Below are 10,446 nucleotides of genomic sequence, written 5' to 3'. Positions count from 1 at the left end.
ATTAAGGTACAAGCAGGCTGAAACAAAACCCGTATTTTTGCTGAAGAAGAAGACGTTTGACTTATTCTATTTGACCACAGATAGATGAAGGCCTTCAGTGGGCTGCTTGGTTACAAAATAGTTCTCTTTCGCTACATTGATCTGAAGACTGTGAACCATTGGGACTGAAGTACAAAGTGGCTAGTGGAAATCTCTGGGTCTCAGGGCTGCATGAATAAATGAATAAAAAGCAGTTACAACATCTTTTCTCATCTGTAGCAGGTTTTGTTTGCATGTCTCGGCTTGATAATTTTTAAATGATTGATAAAACTGAGTCATTGAGGGGGCAACGTGGTGAGTGTTCAAGTCTTGGATGTTGTACTTTAATTTATTTCGCTTATTTACTTGCACAGATGATTTTTAAAATGTTGCTTTATTGTGATTGTGATTTTTTTGCATTTATTTTGTACTTTTTTGAGAATTTTTTTTTTTACACAGAATTTTATTGCACCACTGTTGTCAAGTTTTCACTGACAATTTAGTGATATTCATTCTTATATAATAATAATAATAATAATAATAATAACAGGTTCAGTGTAAAAATAGAAATTCATCATCTCAAGCTTCACACTCTGACGAAACATATTTGCCTAGGTTAGTTAACCAGACAATAACTGGTAAAAGTATCACTGTCATGAATATCAAGATACCTCTGTGTCTTTTTGGTCAGTGGGATGAAAGTGAAGTTGCTGTCAGGCAGCCTCCAGACTTCGATGACGCTTGTCCTCAAATACCCCTCTGCCTTTATTAACTGTCTCACCCCCCCCTCCCAGTTTTGACAGTCATCCCCCTGCCCTCAGGTAAAACGTTCCGTAACACTCGGGCCCAAACCACCGAACTCCTGAGCAGCTCTGACCACCGAGCTGTCAGGATGCTGACCGCGACTGGCTGTGTCCGTCCTCTGCCCCCTGGACAGAAACACATCTCAGCACAAGAGTTGTAGCATCGTTGTTGCCCTTTGAATTTGCTCCTCACTTTTTGTACTAACTGCACTGCATATCGGGGAACTATTTATTTATTTCAGTGTGTGTTTCGTTTTTTATTTATTTATTTATAGGAACACCTCATTTTGTTTTCTGAAACAAACTGGCTAGCACTTTTGGAGAATTTTATTGGAGAAAATGAATTGTACTTCTGACATGAACAATCCCACTTTGACCCAGAGATCAGAGGTTTGTGGGAGAAAACCACTCAACTTTTCCATGTTTTTCCTGTGTGGTGAACTGAAGGACAGGTCAGATTGATGAATGTTTCTGCCGACTCTTGTCGCCGTGCTGCGCTACAGTGGCCCCTCTCCTCCGAGGCTGAGCAAAGAGTGTGATATTAGTTTGGCTGGGAAACTTTCCTGTGAACAGGAAGAGCATATTAGATCATCCGAAGACTGCGGCAGTGCTGACGGCCCACGACACCACAACAGTTGCATAATCCCTGTTTGATGACAGCGTCATTTTGCCTCCCCTACGGCGTCCATTAAGGCTGACGGAGACATGAGCAGGAAATATAGAAAGAGAAGAGAGATTGTCTTTGTTTTAATGAGCTGGCTGAGCGATGGGGGCGAGATCCAGTCTTAATGGAATAAAAGGATAAATCCAATGGCAAACCAAGTACATAGTCTTTGGGACAAGCCGATAGAAATAATCAGGCTTCAGTCATAGAAGCTAATTTGACTTTTTATTTTTAAATATTGTGGAAATGATTTCCTTTTTGGCAGTTCCTTGAGTCCACAGAGCACCGAGTTTCGTCCGACCGGTGCAAGAATCTCTTGCTCTGACAGCAGTGATCCACCAGTGTGTTGATGTGACACATCCAGGAAGCTGTTTATCAACATATTGTCACCTGCCATCTAATCCTCCATAGAGTCACTTGTGAAAGAACGTTCTGCCACGATCCAAACAAAATGTACAAGTGCGACAAGTCTCCTAACAGGACTGGCTCCTTGACTTCATTATCATGTGTTGTCTTAAATATTTTAAGCAGTATACATATACTGTATAAGAGAACAAAACATGCTCCTTCAAAACATGGATTTCTTTACAGTGAAAGCGGTGGGAACACACAGTCAAGAGAGATTTTCTTTCCGAATGTGCTATGTATTGCTGCTGGAAAACTGACCGTCTTTCAAAATGTCCCGCTACTTAGGTGCGTGTTTGGGTCATGCTTCTTTGTCCTGTCTTCCAGTAGAACATCCCTGAAGCTCAGCATTCAATAGCCGTAGCCACTGTCCAATTGAATTATTGAGCATCGAAGCCGTTCAATGCATCCATCTGTGCATGATAAAGGGCAGTAGGACACACTGACCGCTTAGCCTGTCATTACGCTAAGGTCATCTGTGATGAAATGGAGATGAAAGTAGACCTTGTGCCTGGGTTTGTTTCCACTGTGCCATTGCCACTGTGTCCACCATTGAAAGTTAGGTGACGTAATTGTGCTACACTTTGTTGTAACCAACTATGTTCAAATTTTTGTGTACAGTGGTGCGTCGGTTTTTGAACGTGCCGAATTTCAAACAAATCGGAGTTCGAACAAAAATTTCGAGATTTGTTTGCTTCTGATTTCGAACGAAAATCCTGAATTCCAACACTTCATATTGAGGTGTAAAACCTTTCCTGTCTCCGCACTGGACCGTGGTAGAGTGTCACAGGGGAGGTGCTCGCTCTCCACACCACTCCAGGGTTTGATGTCCTGTTGTGGGCTGGAGCTGGGACAGGGATGAGGCGAGTCTGGGACAGAGCGTGACTTGGTTGATGACTTTGTCACAGCCAAACTGCACAGAAGCGCACATTCAGAGCTGGACACGCACCGGGCACCTCTTCACTTCTGGAGAGACCTCACTCACTCGGCAACCCCTCCCACATGCAGCGGCCACACACATAGAGGAACAGCGCACCTGCAGCAGACACTCTACATTCACTCCTACAAAAGACTATTTTAAGGCTTGGAACGCATTATTTCTTTTTCCATTCATTGTAATGGGAAAAATCAATTCAGATTTCGAACAAATCGCTTCTCGAACGGTCGTCTGGAATGGACTGTGGTCGAGAAACGAGGTACCAGTGTAGTTGAAATACCTTTTCCTGCTTTATTTTTGTTGGTCAAATATTGTTAACAAACTGCAAATTTGGGTTGTAACACAAAATATTAGTTTTTCCCATCGAACAAACTTATGATGTTGTTAAATATGTTAAATCATATCTACCGTACAGAGCTGCTGGAGGACCGGAGACTAAGAGCAGCAGCTGAGACCGGCTGTGGTGTCGGAACTTCGGATACGCAGGTGAAAACAGCACATTCTGAGCACTTAATGGTAATAATAATAATAATATGGTAATAAATAAAAAAATGCGACAAGTTTGTGGTTCAAGTTCAGAACATTGCTGAGTTTGTTTCATGAGTCACTCTAGATGCCGGAACCTGTTTTCAAAACTAGTTCAAAAGTGATCCTCGTGCATTTTTAAGCAAGTGCAGCCACTGACCTTCCTACAACAGTGAAAAAGTAGTTGCTAAATCTACTTATTAAAACTAGTTTTCTCCTGCGGCAGAAATGTAGTTGAAGGTTGACTCACATACAATGACTTACTTTTGTTTCGGTACTTAAATGGTATGGTGGACATAATAATCGCTACTGAAAGCTGACATGTGGGTGAGTTGAACATCAACATCTGATTGGTTGAACTTGTCGGGGGGACAAAAGCGCTGCTTTTCGCCCTCAAGAAATCACTTGCTTGCAGGGCTATGACATCATCATTTTAAAAAGGAAAGTTTGATTTAATCGCACAGATGAAAACCGATATTTTGAAATCGGTGACTTCAGAGAAGAACCAGGGGACCACTGACTCTCATCCTGCATGGCTCTGTGGTTGTGATGGTGAGCAGCAGCTGGATATGTCGGACAAACACAGTGAAATAATGGCATTTTAAAAGCCATCCACCCAGGGTGGCAGTGTCATTGAGCGTACCGTTTGGACCACACAGAGCGGACACTGCAACACCGCCTCCGTGTGGGTGGACCCTTAATGAGTCGGCCATAATGAGGGGACGTTGTCGTGGCGACGGGCAGGGCTTTGTTTCGACTGAAGACGTGATGAATCTCTTGCTGTTGAGCGGTTATTGGTTATCCACAGCTCATGATGCTCTCTAACTACAAGTCTGTCGCTCCATTCAAGATACTGTACGACCGGAGAGAAGGTGTGACCACGACCTGTGGAGTCCCAGCTGCAGGTGTGTGTTCGCGGGTGAGAGAAGTCCATAGACTCAATATTCATTAGATGTTCTCAGCCTGCTGACCTTTTCCCGGCGCCTTCCTGAGGTCCATGCTTCATCTGATTCAATAAAAGATGTTAATTTTCAAAGCAGCTCTTCACTTACCGATTTATGCTCTTGCCTTAAGCTGGGTGCTCAATGAGTTAAGAACAAAAGGGACTATGGATTTTTGCTGAGGAGATGGATGAGAGCAATAGAGCCCAATGAGTCTGAAGCCTCTTAAAGTCAGCGCAGAGGCAAAACAATTGTTTCTGCGTGGCAGAGTGCAGGTGTGCCGGTGTTTGCAGCAGTAAATGTTGAGCCACTGAGAATCAGCGCACGAACTGGAACAAATTCTTTCGGGCAGCAAACATGAGGGGGACACTTTTGTCTAACCTTTGACGACGACTGGTGTGTTTGTATGCTGACAGGCTTCTGTTTTCACTCTATTGTGGATTCATTTATTCATTAAAGAATCTGGCTTTTGCCTAGAATACACCCGAGTGAGGCATCTGCATCTCAATGATCCGTGGAAGATTAATGAACAGTGTTTTTCGGAGTTTAGATTTCACAGAGACGGACAGAAACCAAGCTGATGCTTGTCCCTCTGTAGGGTGAAGGATCCGTCCTCAGCCAGGCAGCATCTCTGTCCACCCAAATCTGTTTATTAAAGAGCAGTTGTGGCTACAGGGCTGGCACCCTGCACCCGCTGTTTTCCTCCCCAACATCAGCCTTTCCTCGCTTGGATGTCAGAATCTTGTCTTTCTTTACGACTTTCTCTTTTTTCCCCAAAAAAAGCCATTGACTCTGACTGAAAGGAGAGAGATGATGGGACCATTTACATACAAGTCCAATGTCAAGTTGGTCGCAGAAGATGATAAAATAAAATAAAATAAAATAAAATAAAATAAAATAAAATAAAATAAATGAATTTTATCAGTTAAAAATCTGTTTTACAAGGAAGGAGAATCATGGCAACGCAATCTCATCTCTGCTATTGTGTTTCACAAAAAATTCAGATTATATGGGCGTAAATGCATTCTTTTTCACAAAGAACAACAAATGTAGGCGCTACTCTCAACCCACTTCCATGTTTGTTCTGAAGCACCACAGATATCTGGCAAATGTACACTCATTCATTTAGCTAGTGAAAAACATTGTTCACATCGTGATATATACTATGAATAATATATTGGTGTGTTTTGTCACAACAATTAGAGAAACATCTTTTTAACCAAGTATATTTCATTCATGTCATCAATATCAGGCAAAATCTTTTTAGCATTTGAAAGATCCTTGATAACAATAGCCTTGATGGAGCTCACTCACACAGTACACACTTAGTCTGAATGAGTTTGCACTGGTAGAAATTAAGGTGCGAAACTGATAACTTTAGTTTTTCATTGAGACAATATTTGTTGTCCAAACAAAATGACTAGAATTAAACCCCAAATTATGGATTTATTTGTATAACTCACAGTATTTTGTGGCACCACAACCTCAGCCCTTTCTGTGTGGAGTGCTTCCCTCTGCTGGCATGGTCTCACTCAGAGCACCTTGGTTGCCCCCCTCAGTCCTCTCACCCAAAGCAGCTGGGATAGACTCCCTGCCTCACCTCACCCCTATAAGAAGAGGTTGAACCGAGAGAGATGCCGTTCCATTTGAATAAGATGAATTTCCGGCCCAAATCACCTGGAGGGGCACTTTTTGTTACTTCACTTTTTCTCGATAAGGACGCACCATTGCATGAAGAAAAAAAAAAGAATAAAGAAACAGATCAAACAGACAGTCGACCTGATGAAGCCTGCCTTTTTCTTTAGTTTTTTGCTTACAGACAGACGGCTGAACGCAGATGATCACACAGGCTCCTTGGCGGCGGTAAAAACAACATCACTATTTACAGAAGACTCTGGGCTAACTGGATTAGTTGGTCGTAAAAAATAAGCCCGTCATATATCGGGGAGAAACGGGGTCAAACTGACAGATGCTGATGTTTTTCTTTCCTCTCACACACTTTGCCTTTTACATTTTTCCGACAACAACACTCTGAACTATCATGATATAGCACATCTGTCACGAGGAGGAGCAGGGTGACTCCATTCACACAACTGATACATATGAATGAGTCTCACCCTGCAGACCTGACTTGGAATTTAAAATCAAAGCAGTGGAAGCCAGTGAGACCCAATGAGTCAGCGGGTGTCAGATAAACGAAAGGACAGAAGCTGAGATGTGTTTCCCTCAGGACTGCGTCCCCTGAATGAAGAAAGAGATTTAGGAGCCACTGCAAGCCGGAGTCACGTGTGTGTTGCATGTAATGCAGCTCATGAAGACAACTCAAATGGATTTGACTGGAGCTGAACAAAAGCATCAGACATAGAAAAAGTTACGATCTTTTGTTGTCTTTGCGTTGTCCGTCTGCTGACACTGTGAATGTAGAGCTAATGAAATGACATCAGTTATATCCAAGCACGACAAAGGGGCCGCAAGGGACACTCCTGACACAGGAAGCCAACATAATCACTCTGCAGGACAACTTTGCTTGGTGGTTACAATACTACAACTCAATTTGGAAAGTTCTAAACTTGTATCTCCCGGGTTCACTTGCTTCTGTGAGAAGGTTTTGAAGCTTTAAAGCACACACTCTCACCACCACAGCCTTCTCCATGAGTCCACTATACCTGCACTCTCCTCTTCACTTCAACCCTCAAGTTCCAGTATCTTCATTCTTCCTCCTCCTCTCACAAACATGAATAAAAAAATGTATGTACAAGACGAACAGTACTGGATAACTCTTATTTAACCGATTGACTTCCTCAGTGGAGCACAAGACTCACTTGCCTTTGGTGATTTAGATGGTTTGCGTTCATTTAAGGCATCTTCCTGGTGAAGGAAAAATAGATGCTTTATTGCATTCAGTTTTTTTATGGACCAAAATAGGAGGGGGCTTGGATCATCCCATTCTTGGCCTACAATACCTCTTTAAGTGCAGTAACTGGGCATGATGCTAAAAAGCACCTCGTTGAAGTGCTATACTTCTTTTTCTGGAGGAGAGCCACAGCTCTCTCAATTGGACATTTGCAGCTCCATTTCACCATCCACTTCCCGAGCCAGCGGATCGCCGAGCCTAATTTGTTTGCAGCCTTTATACTTGACCCCTTCTGCTGGCTGAGTTTGCAGACTGTCAGCGACACTTATCTCAGCCTCCACTCTTCCACCTGTATCTTTTCCATACTACGGTCATGGGTCCAGCTTTTAAGGGTCCGGCGCACTGCTTTTCAGCCATCTTTCATGATGTTGAGGTGAAAACTGTTTGTTTGAGGCCACTCTATCAGCCTCTAGGTGAAGATGGAACAATCCATATATTTTACAATGTGAGACCGAATCTTTGATGGTGAACACAAACATAAACTGGAAGAGTTGAATGGAGACTGAAGGGAAGTAAAAGCTAAGGGGTGTCGCCTTTTCTCATCTGATGCCGAAACCAATGCTGTAGCCTTGAGGATCCGTTCTGACACCTTCTACTCTTCACTGTAGAAGTTGATAATCATGTTCCTCGGTGTGAACTGCATATTAGTGACACCGTACCACTGAAGTTGTGCACATCTGCTTTGGATTTCATGAAAAGGTAAAGCTTTTAAAAGCAAGTAAAAGTGCAACACTGCAAAAAATACTGAAATAATTCAATAAAAATATATTTGGGCTTATGGGTTTTCTTCAGGTGTTTATTGAGCATCACAAAAATGCAGTGGAACCATATTCTTGGGTGCCACAGGCCTTGTCACGATCCTCTCACAGAAACCCCATTATTATGTTTAGATTTTTGTGTGCTTTTATTTTCTATATATGTTATTTCCTGTGTTCCGGTTTGTTGTTTCCTTTTCTCATCCCCTCGCTTCCAGCTTGATGGCGGCGCAGCTGGATCCCATTCCGGTGATCAGTCTTCACGGATTTCTGCACCTGGGCTCCAGTCTGCGTTGCCAGTTGGTCACTACGTGTTCCGACGGTAATACTCTCCCTCTGGATCCTCCGATCTCTTGTAACTCCTGTTTATATCTCTGTTTTCCGTGTGCGTGTTTGTACATTTTCTATAATCTGTTTAGTTCTTCTCCTCGCTTGCTTTCTTTTAGCCTTCTTTTCTGTTTCTCCGCGTTATGGTTTATCCTGGTGTGTGTGTGTGTGTGTGTGTGTGTGTGTAGAACCACCACCGAGCGCTTTGTGTTATTTGGGCATCGTAAGTTTTGTTGACATCAACCGTGAGTTGCAGCAAATGGGTTCTGCTGTTTTTGACCTTAAATGTAAAAAAAAAAAAACTTGTAAGTTGTTGTTGTGGGAATCATGATATTTTACTTATGATCATATTTATCAAGTATCTGCTATTGAATAAATGCTTTTTCTAATGAAAGATTGAATCCAACAGACGCAGTGATAATGGGTAAGGTCACCTCAGTTTGATCCAGTATGAGAGGTGTGTATGATAAGGATAGTGGGGAAAGATGCCTGGATGGAAGAGTGAGTTATGAAAGGCAGGAACCACCTGGTACCAGGACCATTGAGGAACCCAGGAGACATCTAACCCAGAACCGGTCCAAACAGCTTGAGCTGAGCCTGAGTTTGTGGGGACAAACATCTACCTTCCCCCAAGTGAAGGAATGTGGAAGATAAGGAACCTCTGGCACAGCGATGGGTCAGGAGGAGGAGTTATGGAGCCAGGCAGAGATGGGACGAGCCTGTCAACCAGCAGAAGCCAGCCAATCAGAGGAGAGGACCGGATCATCTGTTTACAGCGTTCCACCCAAAAAAGGCCAGGAAATGGGCAACAACAAGAGGATTCATCAACGTTGCTCCAAACCAAGGGGTGTCAAAACCAGATCAGGAATGTGGCGCCATGGCAATGGGAACCCCAAGAGACCAGGACCAATCAGTGGAGACTACACCCCAAGATGAAGTGAAATGTGTCATAAAAGGGTCAGGGCCAGAGATCGTCTTGGTCACTCTACACCACTGGAGCTAAGGCTAAGTCAGGCGTAGTTGTGGACTCAGAGCTCTGTTAGGGGATAAATTCAGGGAATAAATTCTTTTGGATTTTAAGTTGTTTTTTTGTTTTTGGTAGTCATTCTCACGGGTAAACGAACACGCGGAAGATACATTAAAGGTGCAGATTCCTACATTGTCAGTTGTTGGCGTAAATGGCCAAGAAAACAATTTACAGACACTGTAAACTACAACATAATATATTATTATTTTGTGGTACAGAACGTATGGATGACATCATCATAGTCGCCTGCAAAACTATAGAACATAGCACGTGGATCTGCTGCTGTGGACACAACGGTAAGTTGACGCTGTTTTGTCTGATGACTTTATTTTGAAGCCTGAGGCCGTTTGGTCTGACTTCCTGAAACCTAAAACTTTACACTGAGGCCTGAGGATGTCCTAAAATGTGGCCTAGAAATATGGCTAACCATAGACAGCTGTTTGGCCGCACTTTCATTTCCCACGTGAGGAAAGCCTTGGTGCCTGTTTCTGCATAAAAAAACCCCAAAAAAACAAAAACCACTGTCTTGTCTTGTGGTTATTTATTGCCATGCTAATTGTTCATTAAGTGCCACAGTGTTTAAGGCATTAGGGTCACGGAACTGAGTTTAAATGGTCATTTGTATGAGGTCTGCTTCATCATCCGCACATAATTTAAGGTTAGAGAAAAGCGGTCGATACTTGGAGGTTATTCAAGATGTGCACTTACTTTCACATTGAGGCTGTAATGCTGTGCATTTCATGCATTTAGCTAAGTGACAAAGCGACGTCCTCTGAAGATGAATATAACCACTACTGCGACTAGTATTTACACACAAAGGACATGAGCATTAGTGCTGGCAAAAGTGGCTTCCTTTTTTTGTCTCATGAGAAATGAAAGTGATTATCGTTCACTCATGCACATGCACATCATCATGCATTTTTAACAGCATCAAACTGGCCTTTGTGAGGTCCAGGTCTCACAGTGTCTGCTTCAGACTCACCTCTGGCTCCTGGATTTCAACCTCATTCATGACATTTTGTTCAATAAAATGTTGATTATATCTTACTGTGTTTTGTATTTGATCCTTTTGAATATTACCCGACTCCACATGTATCATATTTTTGGCTTTTCAGAAACAATTTCAATGG

Source organism: Synchiropus splendidus, chromosome 2, assembly GCF_027744825.2.
Source record: "Synchiropus splendidus isolate RoL2022-P1 chromosome 2, RoL_Sspl_1.0, whole genome shotgun sequence".
NCBI lineage: Eukaryota > Metazoa > Chordata > Actinopteri > Syngnathiformes > Callionymidae > Synchiropus > Synchiropus splendidus.
This window is presented reverse-complemented; position numbering follows the sequence as displayed.